A 20,875-nucleotide genomic window follows, 5' to 3' on the forward strand; every position below is an offset into this window, starting at 1 on the left:
AAAGTGGGAAAAACATATCTGTGTGAGAAGCCATTGGTCCTTGCCTAGATTGCACCTTGCTGTCTTGCCCCTGTGTTCTTGACTATAGGAGACAGGTTAATGATAACTGGTTTTTTATTTTTTATTTTTTATTTTTTTTTTGAGATGGGGTCTCGCTGTGTTGCCCAGGCTGGACTTGAACTGGGATTACAGGCATGCGCCACTATGCTCGGCTCCTGGGGGGTAATTTGATTGCAAATCATTAGTGACATAACATTTTTTTTTAAGAGAGAGACAAAAAAATAACCACATTTTGGAAAGTGTCTAAGAATTCCCTGAAGAGTTTTCTTTGGTAAGTTCAGCTTCTGGTCGTAAGAAAACCTCTGATGTGGACACACCATCGGTGTTCACACAACACGGGTAGGTCTGTCTTTGCACCAGCATTTGACAGATGTTGTCGCACTTTTCCTCCTCAGTACCTGCTCCCTGGGAAGAAAGAGTCAGTGTGGCCGTTCAGTCTGGCCGCTCTCCTTGCTCCCAGCGCGGGGGCAGCAAGTGGAGGGTCAAGGCTGAGGGCCCTGGGCCAGCGGGCTCCAAATTCTAACGTCGCAACTGTCTGCCCTTTGTGCGTTACCTCCCTTCTCTGTTGTGCGTGGGGGTGGTGAAGTGTCCTCCTGCCGTTAGGACTGATTGTGATAATGCGTGAAAGGGCTTCGCCTAGTCTGTGGCACCTGGTAGAGGTTCAGTAAGTGATTGCCACGAGCATTGGTCTGTTCCCCTCCTCTTTAGTGCGGGAACTCCAAGGTACACTGTTCCTGGGCTTTCAACTTGAATGCTGAAGGCAAAGGAAAATAGGGTATAATTTAGGATTATATAAGAGGGTGGCATGTATTTGTGAGATTAGCACATAAAAGGCGGAAACTCAGCTGAGGTGGGGTTAGCCTCCACCTTCTACGGTCTAAGAAGAAATAAATTGTTCTTCCTGGTTTTGGTCTGTTTGAGACAGATGGACCGAGGGGACAGGCTTGGTGCCGATAGGACCAGTTGCAGGAGCACAGTTGATCAGCTTTCATTACATCTGTGTTTTCTTGTTATTTGCCAAAAGAAAGAATCTTCAAAGTAGAGTAAATAGAACAAATATCATTAGGAAGGAAGCAAAGCTCAACATGGGAGAAAAGTCAGTAGGAGGCACCTCGCTACTTTCCATTGCGAGCTCGAGGGTCTGATGGATTATACGCATTTATAGGCACAGGGCAGAATCCTGTTGGTGTTCCTCTGAGGGGCCTTGAAGGACAGGAGAAATGCCAGAAGATTGGAGACGGGCAAATGTTCTATCTAATTCTCTAAATGGGGAAAAAAGCAGAATCAGAGAAGAGATGCTTAAGCAGATGACTAAGCGGGATGAAAGCTGGGAGCGCGGAGCCCGTCAGCATTTCTTCTTGATACAACGTGGCTTGATTTCGGGAAGGCGTCTGGAGAGGGCGGGGCACACTTAGCTGTGTGTCCCTCACATCTACAGTGGCAATATGCCTTCCTGCCCTGGGCTCTCCCTTCTGACTGGGTCACTCGTTAGAGGCCTTCCGAGCCATCGTCTGTGATCATCTGCCCTCGTGTGGGACGTCACTCTAGGGACCCTATGCCTGCTGACCAGCGCGCTCTACCTGCCTCCCCGCCGTATCATTGTGTGCACAGCTCATGGTTAGGGGACGTGGTTTTTCCCTTTTTCCTGTCATAGTCTGTTTACACAAAAAAACAATGTGCAGCATTAACAGACAGAAAAGGAGAAAGACTGAGGGCTGAAGCATGGAGAGACCTTTGTCCTGTACTGGCTATGTTGGCTGCGAGTCTAACCTGTGATAATAGCCTCAGGGGTTGTGCTTGGTCTTCCTTGGGAGGCCCAGGTCCAGCGTGGGGTGTTGGGGGCAGGACGACCACCACTCAGCCTCCCTTTGGAGTGAGAGTCATTTCCACGTCCAGTCGGGGGAGCCCTTACCGTGTGCGTGGAACTTTGCAGGGTGCTTTTTGTACTATTTAGTGCATACAGCAAGTCTGTAAGGTAACCCTTGTCTCTTGATATCCACCATTTTCCTGAGCTTTAGCGATAGTAGGTCATCTTGCCAAAAGACACAGCCAGTGAGTGACGGGGCTGGCATTTCATTTCAGAGCCAGTGTGTGTTCACTAACTCAGGTATCAGGCCCACCTCCCTGCGTGTAGAACTGTTGTGACGGCCATGCTCACAGAGCCTCTCCCACTGGTTCGAGCGTCCTTGAGGAAGGTCTCAAATGTGCAACGTCCTTAGCCATGATTTGTATGAAAACCAGGAAACCTGCTAATCAGATTTGCAGATGATGGATGGATAGAGTGGTAGGGATCGTTTGTGAGCAAGTCAGAATTTAAGACTCTTGGGAAGCTGGACGACGGACTGACATGTACGTAGTAAAGTGGAACAGGAAGATGGGACATGCACGTTCCCTCTACTTCACTCAGAAATCACGTGCCCAGGTGTAGTGTGAGAGGCCGTGCCATGCCGTGCAGGTCCTGTGCTGCCTGCAAGGCAGTGTAGTGTCGGCATCATTAACATGACTTTAGCACCCACATTCCCTTTTCTGTGGTGGACATCTGTCTTGGTCTGTTTGCTTTGCCATAATGGAATACCTGAGGCTGGGTAATTTATAAAGAAAATAGGTTTATTTGGCTTATGGTTCTGCATGGCACCAGCACCTGCTTCTGGTGAGGGCCCCAGGCTGCCTCCACTCCTGGTGGAAGGCGAAGGGGAGCTGGTATGTAGAGATCACGTGGGGAGAGCGCGGAAACGAGAGAGAGGAAGGAGATGCCAGGCTCTTTATAGCAATTATTAACAGTTCGTGCAGGAGCTAACAGCCAGAACTCCCTTGTTATCTGAAGGACAGTACCAAGCCATTCGTGAGGGATCCTCCCCCCGCCCCACCCAAATATTTGGGATCAGGTTTCAACAGGAGGTTTGGAGGAAGTGGGACCCACTTCCAACATTTGGGATCAGGTTTCAACAGGAGGTTTGGAGGAGTCAGATATCCAAACTATTGCAACATCTCTGTTTGACTCCATGTGTTGCATTATCCCAGCTGTGGATGATGACTGATAATATCCCATTCCCCTGTTTTGTCACTTGCCACTTGCCACCAATTGTCTGTTTCATCTACTTATAGGGGTGAGGGTGGGTATCAATCATGTATGTCTATCATGTGTCTAGCACCAAGCACAGTGCTAATAGGAGTTCAGTAAATACTTGGATGAATTAACTTGAAGTCGTTTTAGAAGAGAGAACAATAAACATTCATTTCGCTTGTCTCTTTAGAATTTTTAAATTCTAAGACAGATACTTGTATAGCACACATCTGTTTTAGAAGTTACCTAAAAGTTCAGCTAATTTTTTTTTTATAACATATTTTCTTGCAGCAAATAAAGAAGCACTGCTGTGTGGTCCCACGTTCAAGTTTGACCCTTCCCTAGCTGGGCCCCTTAAGAAGGGCAGTGTCTGCGCTGTGCCTTAGTCATGTACAGCGTCTGCACATAGCAGATGTGCAACACATTTTCACGGAATGCTTGTGACTTTCGTTGCATTCTACCGACAAGGTGACTGCTATTGTCTCTCTAAGGAAACAGTCTCTGAAGTTAAGTAGCATCCTTAAAATCATATATAGCTAGGGAAATGTAGAACCAAGATTTGCATCCAGTTGAAAACCAAGTCCTTGTGTCCTCTGCATCACAGGTATTGGTATCACCAGCCTCATTACCTGGGCTTGTCATATTTCAGACAGCCCTTGTGTTCAAATTTTGAGGGTTTAGAGAATTGGCCCTTCTTCATTTTCTCTGTTTTTCTCTACAGTAGTGTTTTTTAACCAGGTGTCATAACCACCTAGGAGCTTTTGTAAGTCACAGATATTCTAATTCAGTAGATATCAGGGAGAGTCCATTTGGGGTGAATAGACAGTCCAGACCCTTTCTGTTTCTGGAACACTTGGTTAGAGTGCTCCTGGCTTTGGCTGTTGCACGTAACCTGAGGATACTCTGTGTTTTGGTGAGTTGTAAATATGAGTCATGGGTTGCAAAGTGAAGGAGTAATTTTACATGTTAGGTGAGTCTGTCCCGTTCTTCTCTTTCTCAGTAAGATTTGCTTTGCTTGCACATTTTTATGGGGCAAATTATATGTGTAAAGGCAGTGGTGAATTTCAGGGTTTATTAATTTGAAGGAAGTACTCTATAAGAGGTTCATTGTGTAAAATTGTGAATCCAGAGAAAGCTTGAAATGTCTTCTCAGCTCTGTTTCCTCGGTGCACAAAATTGCATTGTGGAGCTAAAGTTGATCATTTCAACATATGTGTAAATGAAGCGACCAAGGCTTTTCTCTGATGCTTACACTGGATGAGGATTATCTGAGAAGACCTGGCTGGACAACGAAATGGATTTGACTTTCTGCCAGATGTCACTGAAATTGTTTTTTCTTTCTTTTTGCCCAGTTAAAAGGCTAGGCATGTAGATTTTCATGCTCTTGTCTGGTTTCTGCTTTGGAAGTGCTTACACAGCTAATCTGGCATTTATGATTATTTCCACTTTGAGCTCAGCAGGAGGCTCTTTGGGGATATTCAGACCGAAATGACTTAATTGGATTTCAGCCCAGACACAGTATTTGAATGGCTTTGTGGATGGCATTAATTGGGCAGCTGCCACAGGAAGTCGTATATATGTTTTTGAGCTTTAGAATTTTGAAGCACTCTTTGCTTCATTCTCTCTCATTGGCTCATTGCTAATTTAGTTATTAAATGAAATACTCAAGAAAACTAAATTTATAGCCTTGAGATTAAGAAATAGAGTTCGTAAGTGGAGCTGTCAGTTGGTGTCGGCATAGTTAACATTTTATCTATGTTTAAGGCTGGCTCAGGCATAGTTGTTTAAGGAGTCAGGGTCTCTTGGATTGAAAATTGGAGGAAGGGGATTCTGGGCCTAATATGGCACTAACTGCTGTGGAATAAACACAGCAGATCTTGCAGAGGGAAGTAAAGAAGTGAAAGCTTAGCGAATGATAAATGCGTAGTAAGAGTCCTTTTATCCAGAGCCTACCCTGTATCTCCCGTATGGATGTCAGGATGTGAAAACATTAATGTCCCTTCCTGGAGGCTCTTCCTGTCTGGAGAGTCATGTAAATGACAGTTTATGATAATATAAAAATAGTGAGTTCTACGGGAATGGAGGTCAGTCTTCCAGAAGAGATCATGACTGAGCTCATTCCTGAATGATGAGTCGGATGTGGTCATGTCGTTGGGACGCTAAAGGGGCAAAGATGTTCCTGGTGAGGGAAGAAATAACAAACCCAAAGGCACAGAATAGGAAAGGGTCTGGCATTTGGGGAGAATGTGGAATATTTAAAAGCTAAATATATATTAAAAACTAAATATACTTTAAAAACAGTAAAGTCAAAATTTCTATTCCATTGGAATAATCATCAATTTGTTCTCTATAATTAAATTTTTATAACAATTGCCTTTTAAAATTTTATTTTTTAAATTAAAAATATTTTAAGATTAACTCTCCAGACTGTATTCATTTTACAACTGGAATTTTGTACCGGTTGACCAAAATCCTCCCATTTTCCCCACTCCCTTGCCCCAGGTAACCACCATTCTGCTCTCTGTTTCTATGAGTTTGACATCTTTAGATTCTACGTGTGAGTGAGATCCTCCAGTACTTGTCTGTCTGTGCCTGGCCTTATTTCACTCAGCACAATGTCCTCCCTGTTCATCCGTGTTGTCACAAATGGCAGGATCTCCTTTTGTAGGGCTGAATAATATTCCTGTGTGTGTGTGTGTGTACACACACATATATCACATTTTCTTAATCTCTTCACCATCGATGGACATTTATGTTGTTTCCATATCTTTATTAGCCTCTTTTTAAATTTCCTTTTTATTCCACATTTGATGGAATTTTGTGGAATACATTTATGGAACACTGTTTATGTGAGCATCACTGCCACTCAGGAATGGGGGAAACAAATCAAGTTGATTCAGTGTTTCTCAGAGGTGGAAGAGGATGATATGCAGTGAGTTTTTCTGTAGTTTCTTAGAAAGAAGCAAATTCATTCCATTGGAGACTTCTCGGTTACCAGTAACTTATAAAATTAAAAAAACAGATACAAACAACCTTTCTACAAAATCTTTCTCAACCATTTTCTCCAGAGTTTGGTTGTTCTCTACACTCCCAGGGACTTCACGAGCGCCAGAGGTCATGGGGTGGCCTCAGCCTGTTTTTAACCCATACCTTGGTCTAATTGCTGTAAAAATCATATCTTGTTCCTTCATGCTGAGAGTCCTGTTATGATTTCTTAAAAGGCCAATGATGTAATCTGGAACAAAGGTAGAGCACTCTGAATCCCTGAAATAGTAAAATTTGCATGAGCCCTTACAGCCCACACACTTGGGGACCCAGCGTCTTAATCCTGAGTTAATTAGAACCCGGGCCTGACGGAACAGCTCCCTGACGTTTCCGCCCTGTGCTGCACGCGTGCGTGAATGGCAGGCATCGCATGTTTAGTGTTCTCTCTGAAATTAATATGTGGCTCTAAAATACCCAGGTGCTCTACTTGAAGAGCAGGGGAAATAAAGGTTTTGAAGTTTCTGATTTGATTAATTCTGAACTAAGGGAGAACCCTTAGATCTACATAAGACAATGTAAGTGTTCTTTGGTAGGAAAAAAGTACAACTTTTCCTTCATAGAAAAAACACAGGGAAAAATTGTTTGGCATACAAACATCTGTATATAATTTAAGTTCGAAACAGCATTATGTTTCTGAACAGGGTCATTTGGGGGCATAAAATGCCTGCTTCCTAGGGTGGTTTGAGAATGTCCGTCTCGGTGATACCACCCTCTCTGGAATTGGTGGAATTGTGTCCCAGTCCTTGTCCCTGCGTTGGCTGATCCGACACACAAGACAGTTATTTTTTTAAATCGTTTCCTTAAAATCGGAAGAACGTGATATCATTCAATGCTTAAGATGATTATGTAACTTTTAGCCTTAAGTTTCATACACCTGTTCCCAGTTGGAAAAGTAGAACGAGGCTTTCCCTTACTTCTGGAAGGGCCTTGGAAGGGCCATCGACCCTGTGGCAAATCCCATTTGGAAATGTGAGCCCTGGAAAAGCAGAGGAAGGGGCGAGACTTGCTGATACTTTAGTGCCTCTAATGTGTTGTTTCATTTACTAAATCACGGATTAATTGAGCCGCTCTCGGTGCCAAACACGTGGTCAGTGCTGGGTCCCTGCTCTTGAGAACATTAGTGTCTCTCACCTAAGGAGTCCCAGGGCTGACCGCCAGTGTGCTGGAAATGCCAGGGATGGGGGGGTGCACGTGAAAGACACCAGGGAGACAGAATGCTGGCATCTGCGGGGCAGATCACGCAGCCTCTTCAACCCATTGTCATTAAAATAGATTTAAAGTGGCTTAAGAAAAAGAAATTGTAATTGGTGGACATGATTTGGATTCTGATTCAAATAAATCAGTTATAGAAAGACATTTATGGGACAACCAAGAACACTGGGACACAAACTAGATACGAGATTTATATTAATGTATTATTTTAGGTGTGGTAACAGAGTCGGGCTTATCTGTTGGTGATACGCACTGAAGTGTTTATGGACAGACTGATTTTTGCATGTAATTATCTTTAGTCATCTAGTGAGGGCTGGGGGTCGCTGTATGTTTGTAATTGTTGAGGTCGAGGTTGGGTGACAGTACTTTTGCTTGGCACATGATGAAGCATCACCACTGAAATGCAAAATACCATGGTTATGTTACAGTGTGATGAATGCTACTCTAGGGCTTTGCACAGGGAAGGGAAGGCTAGACTTTCTGTGTAGGAGAAGCCCTGTGGTCCCAGAGGTGGAGATGCCTAAACTGGGTTTTGAAGAGTGAATAGGTGTTGAAAACTGGAGAATCAGTTCCTCTCTGGGGCTCTGGAGGAGGGAGATGGGAGGGGCAGCTTGAGTCATCTCATGGCTTTGACACTGTGAGCCCCTCCATTCACTCATTCTTGTATTTGCTCAGGAAATGTTTTTCAAGTTCCTGTTGTATGTGTCATATGTCTTGAGAATTCAGGGTTGACAGTCTCATGAAAGACCCGGCTGCCATAACAAAGTATCACAGACCAGGGGCTTAAACAACGGACATTTATTCTCTCACAATTCTGAGGACTGAAAGTCCAAGATTTAGGTATTGATAAGATTGGTTTTTTCTGGGGTCTCTCCTTGGCTTTTAGACAGCTGCCTTCTTGCTGTGTTTTTGTGTGGTCTTTTCTTTGTGTGCACACTCCTGGTATCTCTTCTTCTTCTTAAAAGAAGACCAGTCCTATTGGATTAGGTTTCCACCCTGTGTGCTTCATTTTAACTTAATCACCTCTTTAAAGACCTTATCTCCAAATACAGTCGCATGCTGAAGTACTGGGGGTTGGGACTTCAACATAGTAATTTCGGGGAACACAGCTCAGCCTGTAGCAGATGGAATACATAAAACTCCTTGGTGTAATAAACACTGTAAGTTACTAAGGGGACCCAGAAGACAAAGTGTTTAACTGACCCTGGTGCCATCCGGGAAGTCTTCCCGTGGGAGGGGGCTTTTGAAGAGCTTCTTGAATGAGAGTGGGAAGGGAGTTCCCAAAGCTAGCGGGAGGGCCAGGGAAGAGGGAAGAGGGCTTTCCGGGCAGAGGTAGCAGCTGCTGTTTCATCAGTGGAGATCTGACATGGTGACAGGGCAGGGGGCTGCAGAGGGGCCAGTATCCTCGGAGGACTTGCTTAGCAATGGCTGGCTGTGCGAGAGGGAGCTAAGAAGGAAGAGCCCCCCACCCATGTTCACTCCCGGCCTCAGCTTTCAGAGGTGCCCAGATAGACATGGGGAAGAGAGCCTGCAGTTTTGTCTAATAGCTGGCCTTCATGACCAAAGTAAAACATATTGTAAAAGTTCAAATGTTACAGAAATTAATAAAGTTGAAAGTAAAGTAACGCTTCTCACTCCTGAGTCTACTCCCTAAATTTATTAGTTGTGACCACTGTTAAATATAGCTTGTATCTAGCCTTCTGGCCTGCGTTTCAAGGTTCTGCTAAAAAAAAAAAAAAAATCTTCGTGTGTGTGTGTGTGAGTGTGTGCGTGTGTGTGTGCGTGCGTGTGTGAGAGAGAGAGAGAGAGAGAGAGAGAGAGGAAGGGGGGATAGAGTGGGAGAAACAGGATTTGCTCCCCTGACTGCCCTCCACTCCTCCCTCTCTCTTTCCCTCCTTCAAAAAATGATGTGTGCACAGCTCTTATTCAGTAGTGCATTTTAGTGTTTAAAGTTTATTTTTCTCAGCATATTTCTGATTAGTGTTGTCACTACCTAGACAATGAATCAATCCTGTGGATGCAGAATAAAGAATGCGGGTGAGCCTGTTAAAGATGCTGTATGTAATCAGACCGTCTGGCTGTGGCGCTGAGATGTATAGCAAGGCTTTTATGCTGATGACGGAAACTCCTAGTGGTTTGGACCAGTGGACAGATCTTGGAGAAACACCTAACAGACCTTTGGAGGGTGGAGTACTGTTGCGTTTAAGAGGCTAGCATTAAATATGTAAACAAAAATCTTTACAAACCTTTGGAAAGCGTGTTACTAATCAATTTCTGTATGTTAGGATTTTTAAGCAGCAGACTATAAAATTTAAATTCATATTAAGCTTTGTATTATGACTTTCTTGTGCTATTTTAGATAAGCTTGGATGAGTTATTGGCACCATATCATCAATTTTTGATAATTCTAAGGGCTGTTCCCACGTGCCCCAAAGATACAGGATTGGGGTCAAGTACCCAGGGTGGTGGCTGAGTCAAGCCTGCAGCCCTGTCACCCTTGTTGACACCTTTTCTGGTCTGTATTTTGGGTTGGTCCACTGCTTGCAGTTTATTTCTTTTCTCAGTCCTGGGATATTTGAAGGCAGAAATTATCATTCCAGAATGTAGAACTGACAGAGCTTAAAATCTGACCAGTTACCTTCCTCCCCAAAACACCCACCTCAGCCACTCTATGGCTGTTTAGAGAGTTAGAAATTGGTAGTTTTTTTCCCTCCCATTTTTATTAATAAACTTCTAATCAACCTGGTAACTAACATTACTATTTGGAATTGGTATCATTCCAGCCTAGTTCAGAGAAACTTGATATTTTTCCCTTTCAGGACAGCTTTATCTTGAGTAAAAAATCCTAAATTCAGTGAAGCTTTTTGAAGCGTTGAAACTAGCCTCTGGACTTCGGTCCTCTCTGAGCCCAGCCTGGGAACCACCGTGCCCGGGATGATAAGAGACAGCTGAGGTCATCTCCTTGGAAGCCTTTGAGTTTCGGACTGATAAACACATCTAAGCTGCTCAGCGTCAGTCCACACGGGTTGAACTTCAGCCAAACCACTCAAGGAGACTTGTGGAGCTTTGTTCAGTGTCTGAAGCCAGTGTTTTCCCACTTGAATAAGGTTTTCTTCCAAGTAGTTCAGTAGGAATGAAACACAGCTAGTCCTGCCAGCGGTCCCCCAGACAGCCCTGACCCCGTGCTGTTCTGAGCAGGCACTGACACCTCCGTGTTCATTCTGAACTGGAGACCCGCTCGCGGGCCGCTGCTCTGCCTGCCTGGCTGGGGGGTGAGGAGAAGGCCAAGACGGGGCGTTTGAGAGCTCTGAGGCCCATAATAATCCTATGCTTTTTTTCTTTGTAAATAAAAGAAAAAGACGATTGCCTTTAACTCTGTCTGTAGACCAGGGGTCTGGGGCAGTTCCCTGGTGTGTGTCACATAGAAAAGATTTGGTTATGATGCACACCTGAGTCTAGGTTGTGCCCATTACTAATCCAGATAACGTCAACAAGTCTTTTTGTCTTTTTTTGCCGCACTGACATCTCAGAGAAACAGGGCCTTTGAAAATGAAGGTGTTGTGTGTGTCATGGGCTTGCTTCTTGACGCAGCCTAACACAGCCTCTGCCTGATTTGGGAGGTTGGAGCCCACAGATACCCCAGACAGATGGCAGAAGCGACGTTATTTGCCAGGTGTCAAGGTTCTACCCCCTTCCTGGTGTTCTTTGCCGGGAGAAAGCACTCTGGCCTTAGCGTCAGAGAAGCGTGCCTTCAGATTCTGGCTGTGGGACATCTGGTGGTTTAGTTCCTGAGCTGAATGGTGGAATTTAACCCCCAGGGTTGCCGTGGAGATTGATGAGGCTGACGATGAGGCTGAGGGAGAGGCGAAGCCACGGTGAAGGCCTCATTGTTACCAGTGCATGTTCTTCTCCTGCCTGTCTCCATTTCTGTCCATCAGAAAGTAGGACAGGTGGGGTCCCCTGAGCTTTCTGAAGGCTGACTTCAGCCTTTCGGTGACTTCAGCTGTCTGAACAAATAGGCCAGCTCTAACGCAGGTAGAGTAACAGTGGCCAGTGACGCTGTGCCCACAGGACACATGGTCTTGAGCTGTCTTCAGAACAAGGCACACGGCCCTCTCCTTAATCCTGAAGGGCTCCGCTGGACTAACTCGAGTTAGTCACGGGCCTCAGCACTTGACCTCCCTCCCAGACTTGGAAGGAGGGAAGAACCAGTCCAGGATCCCCAGAAGATGCTATGCCTGACACCGGCAGGCACTGGGAATGTAGAATGGGCCAGGACGACTTGCATGGGGGCATCTCGATGCCCAGCCCTGCACCTGCCACAGGCAGTGCCACCTGGGTGTGCCCACCACACTTGCCTGGCGCTGCAGCTAAACGCCTTTGAAAAGACCGCAGGAAGCCTTGGTTGTGGCTTTAGTTTGGGGGGGAAAAAAAAGGAAATCTCAAGGTTACAGAGAATTCAGATAATCCCTTGGATTTTGCAGTGGTAAAATTTTGTATTATTAATGATCCAATTTAAAGTGAAGAGATACCTGTGGTATCATTGTGTTAATTGCTGTCCACCTCCGACCCCTGCCCTTTTTAATTTCTAAAAGGAGACGCACATGGTATAGTGGAGTATTTTTAAAGAAAAGCATCCACCCCTTCCTTATATTCCTAGCTGCCTAAAGCTGGCTGCATAGAAAATCCTTGGATGAATTCTTTGGTGAGGGCCTTCTATCATCCAAGTGACCTTGTGAGTGTTTATCTTACAGGCTGATACAGTTTTTTTGCACAAAAGTATATTGTTTCCCAATGGATTTAGATCACAGATTGTATTTAAGACCTGATTCGAAATGTTCTTTCTTAACAGATTTTGAATAAGGTAGCAGCGCCACATTAAACATAGGTAGTGGACAGACTTCAATTAAACCCGTAAAGAGAGAAGTTTTGATCACTGTGTTTGTTTAAGGTGCATGCTTAGTTCATTGACAGTTTGCCAATGGAATGCTTTTCTCAAGGAAAACACCGAAACCTTCATTTTTCACACGTGAATCCCAGATGGCCACTGGCACCTTTACATGGATTTTAAACAGCTTCTCTTTCATTAGAGCTATTCCATTAGTTCAAGTCCTGTTCCGTTGTGTCTGGCTTTTCCTTTACTGATTGCTTTTGTAGGCACTGTGTTTGGACTTGCCCACTACTCCGAGTAGCAAAGGACTTAGGTTCCAAATCCAGTTTGTTGCTCTTTTGCTTGGGGCTAGCAGGTAAGCTCCTCCCAAGTTTGGTCCTCTTTTGTCGTGATGAGGGTCTTTCGTGCGCAGAAGAGACTAGGGGTGTGCAAAGACCACTGGATTTGGAGTTTTAAAGGCCAATTAGTTTCTAACTCTAAAGTCTATTAAGGAAAACCTTTAGTGTCCCTAAGAAAGTTAACTTCTCTGTAAATTTGGGTATTAATAGCTATCCTGGAAGGTTATTGGAAGGATTAAATAATAGCACTTGCGAGAGCACCGTGCACACTGAGGAGGCCCATATTAGGACAACCCAAACAGCTGTACAAACACCTCCCTAGCATTGGCCCAGGGAAGTCTGACTCCAGGCAAATTCACTTTCCACTTAAAATTTTAAAAATACAACTTATGTCTAGAATACCCCTGAAAATACAACTACAGATGTGGTGTTCAGGGGCATGCTGCCCCGCACTTTGCACTGTGTCGGTGGTCTTTGTGGCCTTCTTCTGTAAGCGGCGTGGAGGAGGTTGGCAATGTCAGCATGAGAAACAAGAACCCTCAGTTGAAACCTCAGTCCAGCACTAATATTTCCATTTCAAGAGCAGAGAGAAGAGGAATCTTCCTAGTGTACACTTAACATCTCGCCCAGATCTGGTATTCCCATTGTGTTCAGTCATCACCTTTTCCTTGCATTAAATCGTATATATTTTAAAATCATGCAGCCTTTAAAATAATGCTAGAGAATGCATAAAGAGGAATTAATTTTAAATCAAAATTTATGAACTTGCCTTATAGCATTTTTATGATAGCCCTACTTGAATTATTTTTTTCTATTTGACTAAAATAGAATTCAATTTTTTTCTATGGGGCATTTAACATTTTGGATCATAATCATGCTAGGGATGAATTAATAGATCTTCTCTGAGTGAACTGTCAAGACAGATCCCCACTGGGTTTGAAATGTGATTAAAAATGTCAGTGAGCTCGAAGTCCAGCGAATGCTTTAGGGTCCCCTCGGAAAGGTGAGCCAGAGACTGAACACATTTCCCAGTGTCCTGAATGAAACGCAGCAGCAGGCTCTCCTTGGGAGGCAGAGCTGTGGGTCTCTTCTGCCTGGCTCTTCTCCTCTTAACTTCCCTGTGGTTTTGGAGTGTTAGTCTCAGAGTTTCTGGGTTGTAAGGGACGATGTTTTTAGCCCAAGGTGATGGGTCCAGTTGGTGGCATCTCTCAGTAAACGGCCAGTGCTGGAGACCTCCAAGAGAGGAATGGGCCTCTAAACAGTAGCCCCCTGCAACCCTGCTCCCTAATGAAGCTGCCACACTTGCCTCCTGCCCACTGGCAGCCTCCCCTATGTTTGGGGCAGGTGTTGAGAGGTGGGGGTTGTTGGTGGAAGGAGACCTAAAAGGGACTTGCGAACTAAGGGCCTCGATTATTCCGGCTGTCCCCCCCTGCCCCACCACTTCCCTCCACCAGCTGTTCACAGAGTGTGCGTCCCCCCCCCCAAACCCCGGGGAATGGCAGGTGGGAAAGGTGAGGACATTTGTGTGTTGGTAGAGGTCTTTGGACACAGGGCACTTTTTTTTCTAGGGTGTATTATTTTAATAAAAACGTTGGTTTCAGACAAATAACCAGTTATTTTTTAAAGTGGTTACTTAAGCAAACATACCTGATAGGTGCTTCTTTCTATGTCTTTTTAGATTTCATGTGTTCCTTTTATACAAGTGACGTCCCAGATTATGATTCTCTGCTGAGATTTGAGTTGGATTTGAGAATTTGGAGCACTCCTGTGGCTTTGTAACTTCAAGAGCTGTAATCAGCTGAAAAATTCATCGTTTTGAAGAGTTCTGCGTTTCTCCAGTCACCTCTCGTAACTGTGTGCCAAAGGTGAGTCTGCAGTTTTCTGCTTAAACTAGGTGGGAGAAGTTGGCTGTGTTTGCCGCCGATGTCTCCTTTGGACGGTAGGTTTTTAAATAGTAAAATGGCAATGGCAATAAATGTAGCCCTGAGTTGTTGAACCACATCAAATTTAAGCTTTCAAGGGACCTGGTTCAAAATTAAATCATCCCTGTTCCTGCTTAGCATGCGTTGGTTTCGAGTGTGTAGCCAGGAGGCGGCTCCAGCCTTTAAAGATGGTGTGGCCCCAGCAAATCCTGCTCGGCGCACAGTTCTCGAATGTGTGCCATGGTGCCTCCTGCACACTGTGTTGGGACAGGCCGTGCAAAGACAAATCAGAACTGCTTTCGAGATGCTTTCAGTCTAGTAATGGTTTGATTCCAGCTTTGATGCTAAGAAGATAAGTCTCCGTCAAAAGAGTTGCAAACAGATAAAGAATTCTCAGAAAGGTTTCACCTGCTTGTGTGTTGCTGTAAAACCGTAAGTGTAATGCAGCACGTGGAGTCTGGGACTCAGGTCCTGTAACAACAGACACTGGACAAAAACACATCGCTGGGTAACAAAAATATTTCTTAGCCTTAACAAATAGTTTGGGCCATTTGATTTAAACTATGAGTTACTGTTTGGTGATCCAGTTAATGTGGCGTTCTGTCCTGGCTGGGCAGTAGGAAGTGCTTTAAGAGAAGGTATAATTTCACCTCCAGAGCTTTGTCTCAGAAGGAGCTGCAAGGATAACACCCAGTACACGAGCTCTCCTTAAAAACCAGAATTTACTTCTGTTATTTACAAACTGTTTTAAAGTATTCTTAAATCTATAATGTTGGACTGTGAAATCTCTTGGTATAATGGTTTCTATAAATTTACTACTTTAATATAAATTAGAGTTTCCTTTTACTTGATCTACTACTACTACAAAAAAACTTTGTGAATATGTTCTTTCTCTTTGATCACTTTTTTTTAAAAAAAAATCTTTTGGAACATTTTTAATTTCAATTATGCCTCTTTCAGATGTATGATATTCAGAACAGTATCAAATAAATATGTAGTATTTCATAAGGATAGGATTAAGTGTCTTGGTGTTTTTGCCTTGTTATCCCTTACGATTCTTTTGGAGAAAGTGACACATGGTTCCCGCTATTTAGGGAATTGTTCATTCTGAGTTCCAGAGCTAGGTCCTGGTTTGGAATGGAGAGCTCGGAACCAACATTTTGCAGCCTGGTTCCACGCCCTCCTCCTTTCTCCCTCCCGCTACACTGTGCATCCTGGCCACGCCCGCCCCAGGGTGTTTTTGGCCCTGTTAGCTCTAGATCCCCTCCTGCATTCATAGGGCACTCCCACTTCTGTCTTCCAGACCCATGCAAGACAAACACCATTGGGGTATTTCCATTCCTATCCTAGGAGATTTTTGTTACATAAGAACACTCTTCTCAAACCCAGGGTAACTCAGATTTTAAAAAAAATAGTCATTGAAATGAAACCTTTTAAGACTGAGTCATTTGGAAATGCAGTCACATTTCAATCCATTTGTCAGATTTCAAGGGAATGGAATATAAGCTAGAAATTACAGATCCTCAGATCCGAGCATCAGAATTTATTAATAATTCATTAGTATCAGAATCTGACACTACTTCTTCAGAAAGTTCTTGATCATCAGTGACTTTAACAGCCCTGAAGTTATTGTTGGTCCTCGTTCAGAAGGTGATGAGGCGAGAAGTGTACATGCTCACACGTGGCAGCATATTCTGCACAAGCACCTAGCAAGAGTGTATTACGCAGACAAGATGGTGTATGAAGAACCACGTGCAAACATGCTCACAAACATATCTGTACCCATTTAATTCTAAAGGATTACTTTTATTTCATAAAGAGATCCACACAAAACCCTAGTATACTTTAGTTTACTTTTGTGTTTAGAAAAATGTTCATTTGGAAAGTCATGAGATACAGCAATTCATGTAATAAGTATTTATTATGAGCATACATAATAGCCTGTTATATAGGGTGATAGTGACTGTTTTAGCAATTAAAAAAACAGATAAAATATAGTTCCAGACACCCTTTCTCATACTCTTGTGGAATGGGGCTGGACCTTGGCAGCTTGGGTCTGTGACAACCACTGGAGTAGAGGTTGTTACAGCCAGTCCCTGGTACCCAAGGCAGGGAGAACTGACCCTTTGGGGAGGAGTTGGGAAAAGCCAGAGGATGGTATGTTTGGAACAAGTTTTAAAGAATGGGGGGGCCGAGCGCGGTGGCTCACGCCTGTAATCCTAGCACTCTGGGAGGCCAAGGCGGGTGGATTGCTCAAGGTCAGGAGTTCGAGACCAGCCTGAGCAAGAGCGAGACCCCGTCTCTACTAAAAATAAATAGAAAGAAATGATCTGGACAACTAAAAATATATATATAGAAAAAAAATAGCTGGGCATGATGGCGCATGCCTGTTAGTCCCAGCTACTCGGAAGGCTGAGGCAGGAGGATCGCTTGAGCCCAGGAGTTCGAGGTTGCTGTGAGCTAGACTGACGCCACGGCCCTCTAGCCAGGGCAACAGAGCCAGACTCTGTCTCAAAAAAATAAATAAATAAAAAGAATGGGGGGACTTGTTTACAGAGATATAGTGGGTCCCCTTTACACAGGGCAGGCTGGGTAGACTAGCTGGGTAATGAGTCCCTGAGACTCCAGGTCACTTAAACAACACTGGGTTGGGGACTAGGCATGTGCTGTTTGGTCAGTGGTCTTTGAAGTGCCAACAGGAAAAGTGCTAGCTCAGCCAGCTTTATCATTTGGTGCGTCGGAAAGAAATGGAAGCAGTGCTGGCCTGGCAGAATGGTAGGTGAGATGTCAGCCTGGGCGCCCTTCCCAGGTGTTAGGCACTCAAGGTTTGTGCTGTACCAGCTTGACGGGCACCTGGGGCTGGGCCAAAAGAGCAGTTTGAGGAGGGTGGGGGTGTCTGAGCTGCATCCAGAGGGGCCCGTGCCAGGTCTCTGAGCCCCTGCTTCCAGGAGGGCATTTCCTGCCCTGTACTCCCGTCTCCCCATTGCAGAGAACGAGCAAGGTCTTGGGGACCTCCTGGCTCTGACCTGCCTCCTTTGGGGAGAGGACACCAAGGGAAAAGGGTGGTGGCAAACTCCTTCCTTTCACACCAGAGTTGTTATGTGCACAGATGCATAAGATCGTGTGCGTAGATCCTCCCGTATGTACTTGAGAATTGACTGTAACTCACCGTTGCTAGAGGCCGGCTAGGAGGGGTGTGTGAAGGGCTTTGTATTCTTGTGCTGAAGGTTTTTTACCTTATGACGAGGTACTGGAGGCTTTCCTAGGAGAGAAGTGTCCTAGCGGGACAGGTAGAAGAATGGCGTATTATGAGGTGGGAAAGGCAGTGCCTTCGGTGACAAGGGCTAAGTTCAGTAAGTGGGACTGGATTTCACAAGCTGTGTCAGTTGCTGGTGTGAATACCCAGGTGTAAATGTCAGTGATCCCATGCACGTCACTTCCCCTCCCACTGCAGAAGCCAGCAACTCTGTTTAACTGAGCAGTGAGCAGGAGCAAATGAAAAGTTAAGCCTGTCACTCCTACATTCATAAAAACACTATCCAGTAATATTTCTTGCAGTAAAGGAAAGTTTTACTATTTATCTTCCTATTAGCCTCAATTTATTTAATAACAATTTTTCCCAGAGTGTATATACTTAGAAAAATCACCTTAAATTTGCTCCTTATTTTATCATATCCCAGCTTTTTGGTATTTCAGAGACTGCTGGTAACCGACTTTGCTCCCGCAAGGACTGTTTAGACATTTTACATACTTTGCTCAGTCATTAAATTTTTAGGGTTGTAGCTACTATTGCAGGTTAGGTGCGGGGGTCTCTGATACCCGGGAGAAGCTTATCCAGTTTCTGCCAACATAGAGGTGACTGTCCCTGTTCCTTAACTGCAAACACCGGGGCTTTCTGGACCAATTGCTTCTTCCTTACAAGGTACCAAATGTCGAGAGATGACCTCAGCCTTTGATGCTCCAGTATTTATAGTGGATAGATCTGTGATAATTGTTTAAATAATTGCCCAATAAGTATTGGCAGGTGCTAAGAAAAAAAATATTGTTGCATTGATTCTACAGTTCCCCTGGTGGTGTAGTCAGTGGAAGCAGCTGTACCTTAGGGCGTGCTTGGTAGGCACCTGGCACAAGGCTCGCCACCTCTTGTGTATCGTCTCTGGTCTCAGATGCAGATGTTATTGTCCCCATTGGACAGACGGAGACATGAAGCCTCAGGAGAGGTTTGGGGGGTTGCCCAGGGCCAGAGAGTTGAGCAGGTACAACAGCTTTATTGACCGAGGTCTGCTGCTGATAAGCTGTGTTGTTTGTGCTGCCCAGGCTGCTGTCTCCGACACACTGTGGTGATGACATGGTGACAACTCATTCTCTGAGTGCTTACTTTGAACCAGGATGTGAGGCTCTGAGAGATTAAGCAACTTGGCCAAAGCCCAGGGCTTGTCAGGGGTAGATCAGGCTGGGAGCTCATGTCTTTGTGACCCAAAGACTTCCCTTCTTGCTATACCATGAATTTCATTTTATTTTATTGTTTTTTTTTTTTTTTCCCCACACCTGAGTGTTGGATTACGGATACTCTTTCCTTGTCCTACTTTGAGAGTCCCTAGGCCAGGCATGTGGATGATGTGGACGTGAGAGAACAGTACGAAAGGAACGGCCACACGGAGCTTGAAATGAAAACATTGCTGCCGTTGAGATTCTAAAATTAGGAAAAGTAGAGAGTGTTTTTTTTTTTGACTTCCTTCCTCTAGGAAAACGAAAAGTCTGTTCCTGTCGTGTGTGTGTCACAGGGTAGGCTTTAAGCAGACTAGACCTTGAACAGGTGATTAAGAATAAATTGCTCTGCCAGTATGAGAATATTTTATGGGATTACCACTAGAGTGTGCAGGTCCAAAGGGAGCACGTGGGAAACCGCAGAATTGTCCTTCGTGTGAAGTGTGTCCGGTGGTCCTGGAACACGGAGAGGGCGGGGTAGTCCCAGGCACCTCCTGCCTCTGCCTTTGCATGCCACTGGGATGCCTCGCTGGGGAGGCAAAAGCATCTTGAATTTTAGGTTTCTGCCTATCAGAATCAATTTTCCTGTTGACTTTTATTGTGACATTGAAATGTTTTCTCTGGAAATGGCACTGGCTCCAGGATGTAAAATGTTGTAAAAACATGAATAAATCAGACCATAAGAGATCACAGTTTAAGGGGAATAATTTGTGGGACCATGTTAACAAGCAGTCTATTAACAAGATGCACGTTTTGGATGGAAACGAGTAACCCTCAGTGCTTGCCGGGGCAGAAGGTGACCGTGGCCCCCTGCCGGGTAACTGTGGAGGCTGGCCCTGCGTCTCCTGGGAAGCGAAATGTGCCTTCTCTGCTCCTCAGAGTCACACCTGACCGACAGTCACACTGACAAGTTAATGGGTGAGATTTGAGCGTGACTGCTGCCTGTGAGCAGTAAGGATAACCCAGGTTTTGAATCTGCTGTGGCTGTTTCCTGACCAAAGCCCTTGTTCTGTGACCTTCCTGTCTGGAGGCCTACCCGGCGTTACCAAGCCGTGGCAGGAGCAGTCCCCAGCCAGCGTGGACTCCAGGTCAGGGGCCCTGCAGTGGGGACATCTCTCCTGAGTGTGTTCAGGGAGCCTGCCCCCTCCGGGGACATAGCTGGTGGGGGGAGGGAGAGGCATCTAGAGTTCGATTTTTTTTTAGTAGCTTTTCTAAATTGCTTGTCTCTCATGCTGCCAGTGTTCTGTGTGGGTTCTGTTTATAATTGTTCTCTCCTTATTTCATATGTGTGAGAGGCACCCCCCTTCACAGACCATGCAGCTGAGTGCTCAGTCCATAAATGTCACGTTTCCGTAGAATGCTGCTTTCTGCTTGGACCCTCTGCAGCACTCAAAGGGCACGAGTGGGAAATGCAGCAGATCTGAGGCCCCACCCCCAGTCAGACTTGTATTTAGAGAGTCTTCCCCAGGGGCCTTGTAGGTTTGGTTGTAGTGCTCACAGAGGGTAAGGCTGGAAGTGCCAGCAAAGCCATTGATTCCAGGCAGAGACCGGATCATCTTCCCTGCATGGAGTCTGGGTCTCCTGGAGACCTCTTCTGTGGGAGGGGCTCAGTGCAGACCATCTTTAAATGCTGCTATCTCATAGCCTGAGGGCTCATTTTTAAGACAGATTTTGTAAAATGGTCATATTTTCTCAGCGGTTAGATTCTAGCCTCTTCAGCTTGTGCTTGGAGCTTGGAGCTTGGAGCTTCCTCCTCTGGAGGAATCAGAAGTGTCTTGATCTCATGGCTGTGTGTTAACCTCCCTCGGTGTGGTTCCTATAGCAGTGACATGGAGGGAGAGGTTAGATGACATTG

General features: G+C 45.0%; 1 protein-coding gene across 2 annotated transcripts in view; it reads left to right on the forward strand.

The window, feature by feature from the left end:
* The window catches only part of NCK2 (NCK adaptor protein 2), a 145,454-nt gene that overhangs the window by 48,827 nt on the left and 75,752 nt on the right, over window positions 1-20,875 (forward strand). For both annotated transcript variants that reach the window (XM_012664330.1, XM_012664329.1), the window contains exon 2: window positions 14,289-14,475. The gene's annotated coding sequence lies outside the window, so the exon portion shown is untranslated. The remainder of the gene's footprint in view (window positions 1-14,288; window positions 14,476-20,875) is intronic.

The sequence above is a fragment of the Propithecus coquereli genome, unplaced genomic scaffold (genome assembly GCF_000956105.1).
Source record: "Propithecus coquereli isolate 6110/MARCELLA unplaced genomic scaffold, Pcoq_1.0 Scaffold88, whole genome shotgun sequence".
Lineage (NCBI taxonomy): Eukaryota > Metazoa > Chordata > Mammalia > Primates > Indriidae > Propithecus > Propithecus coquereli.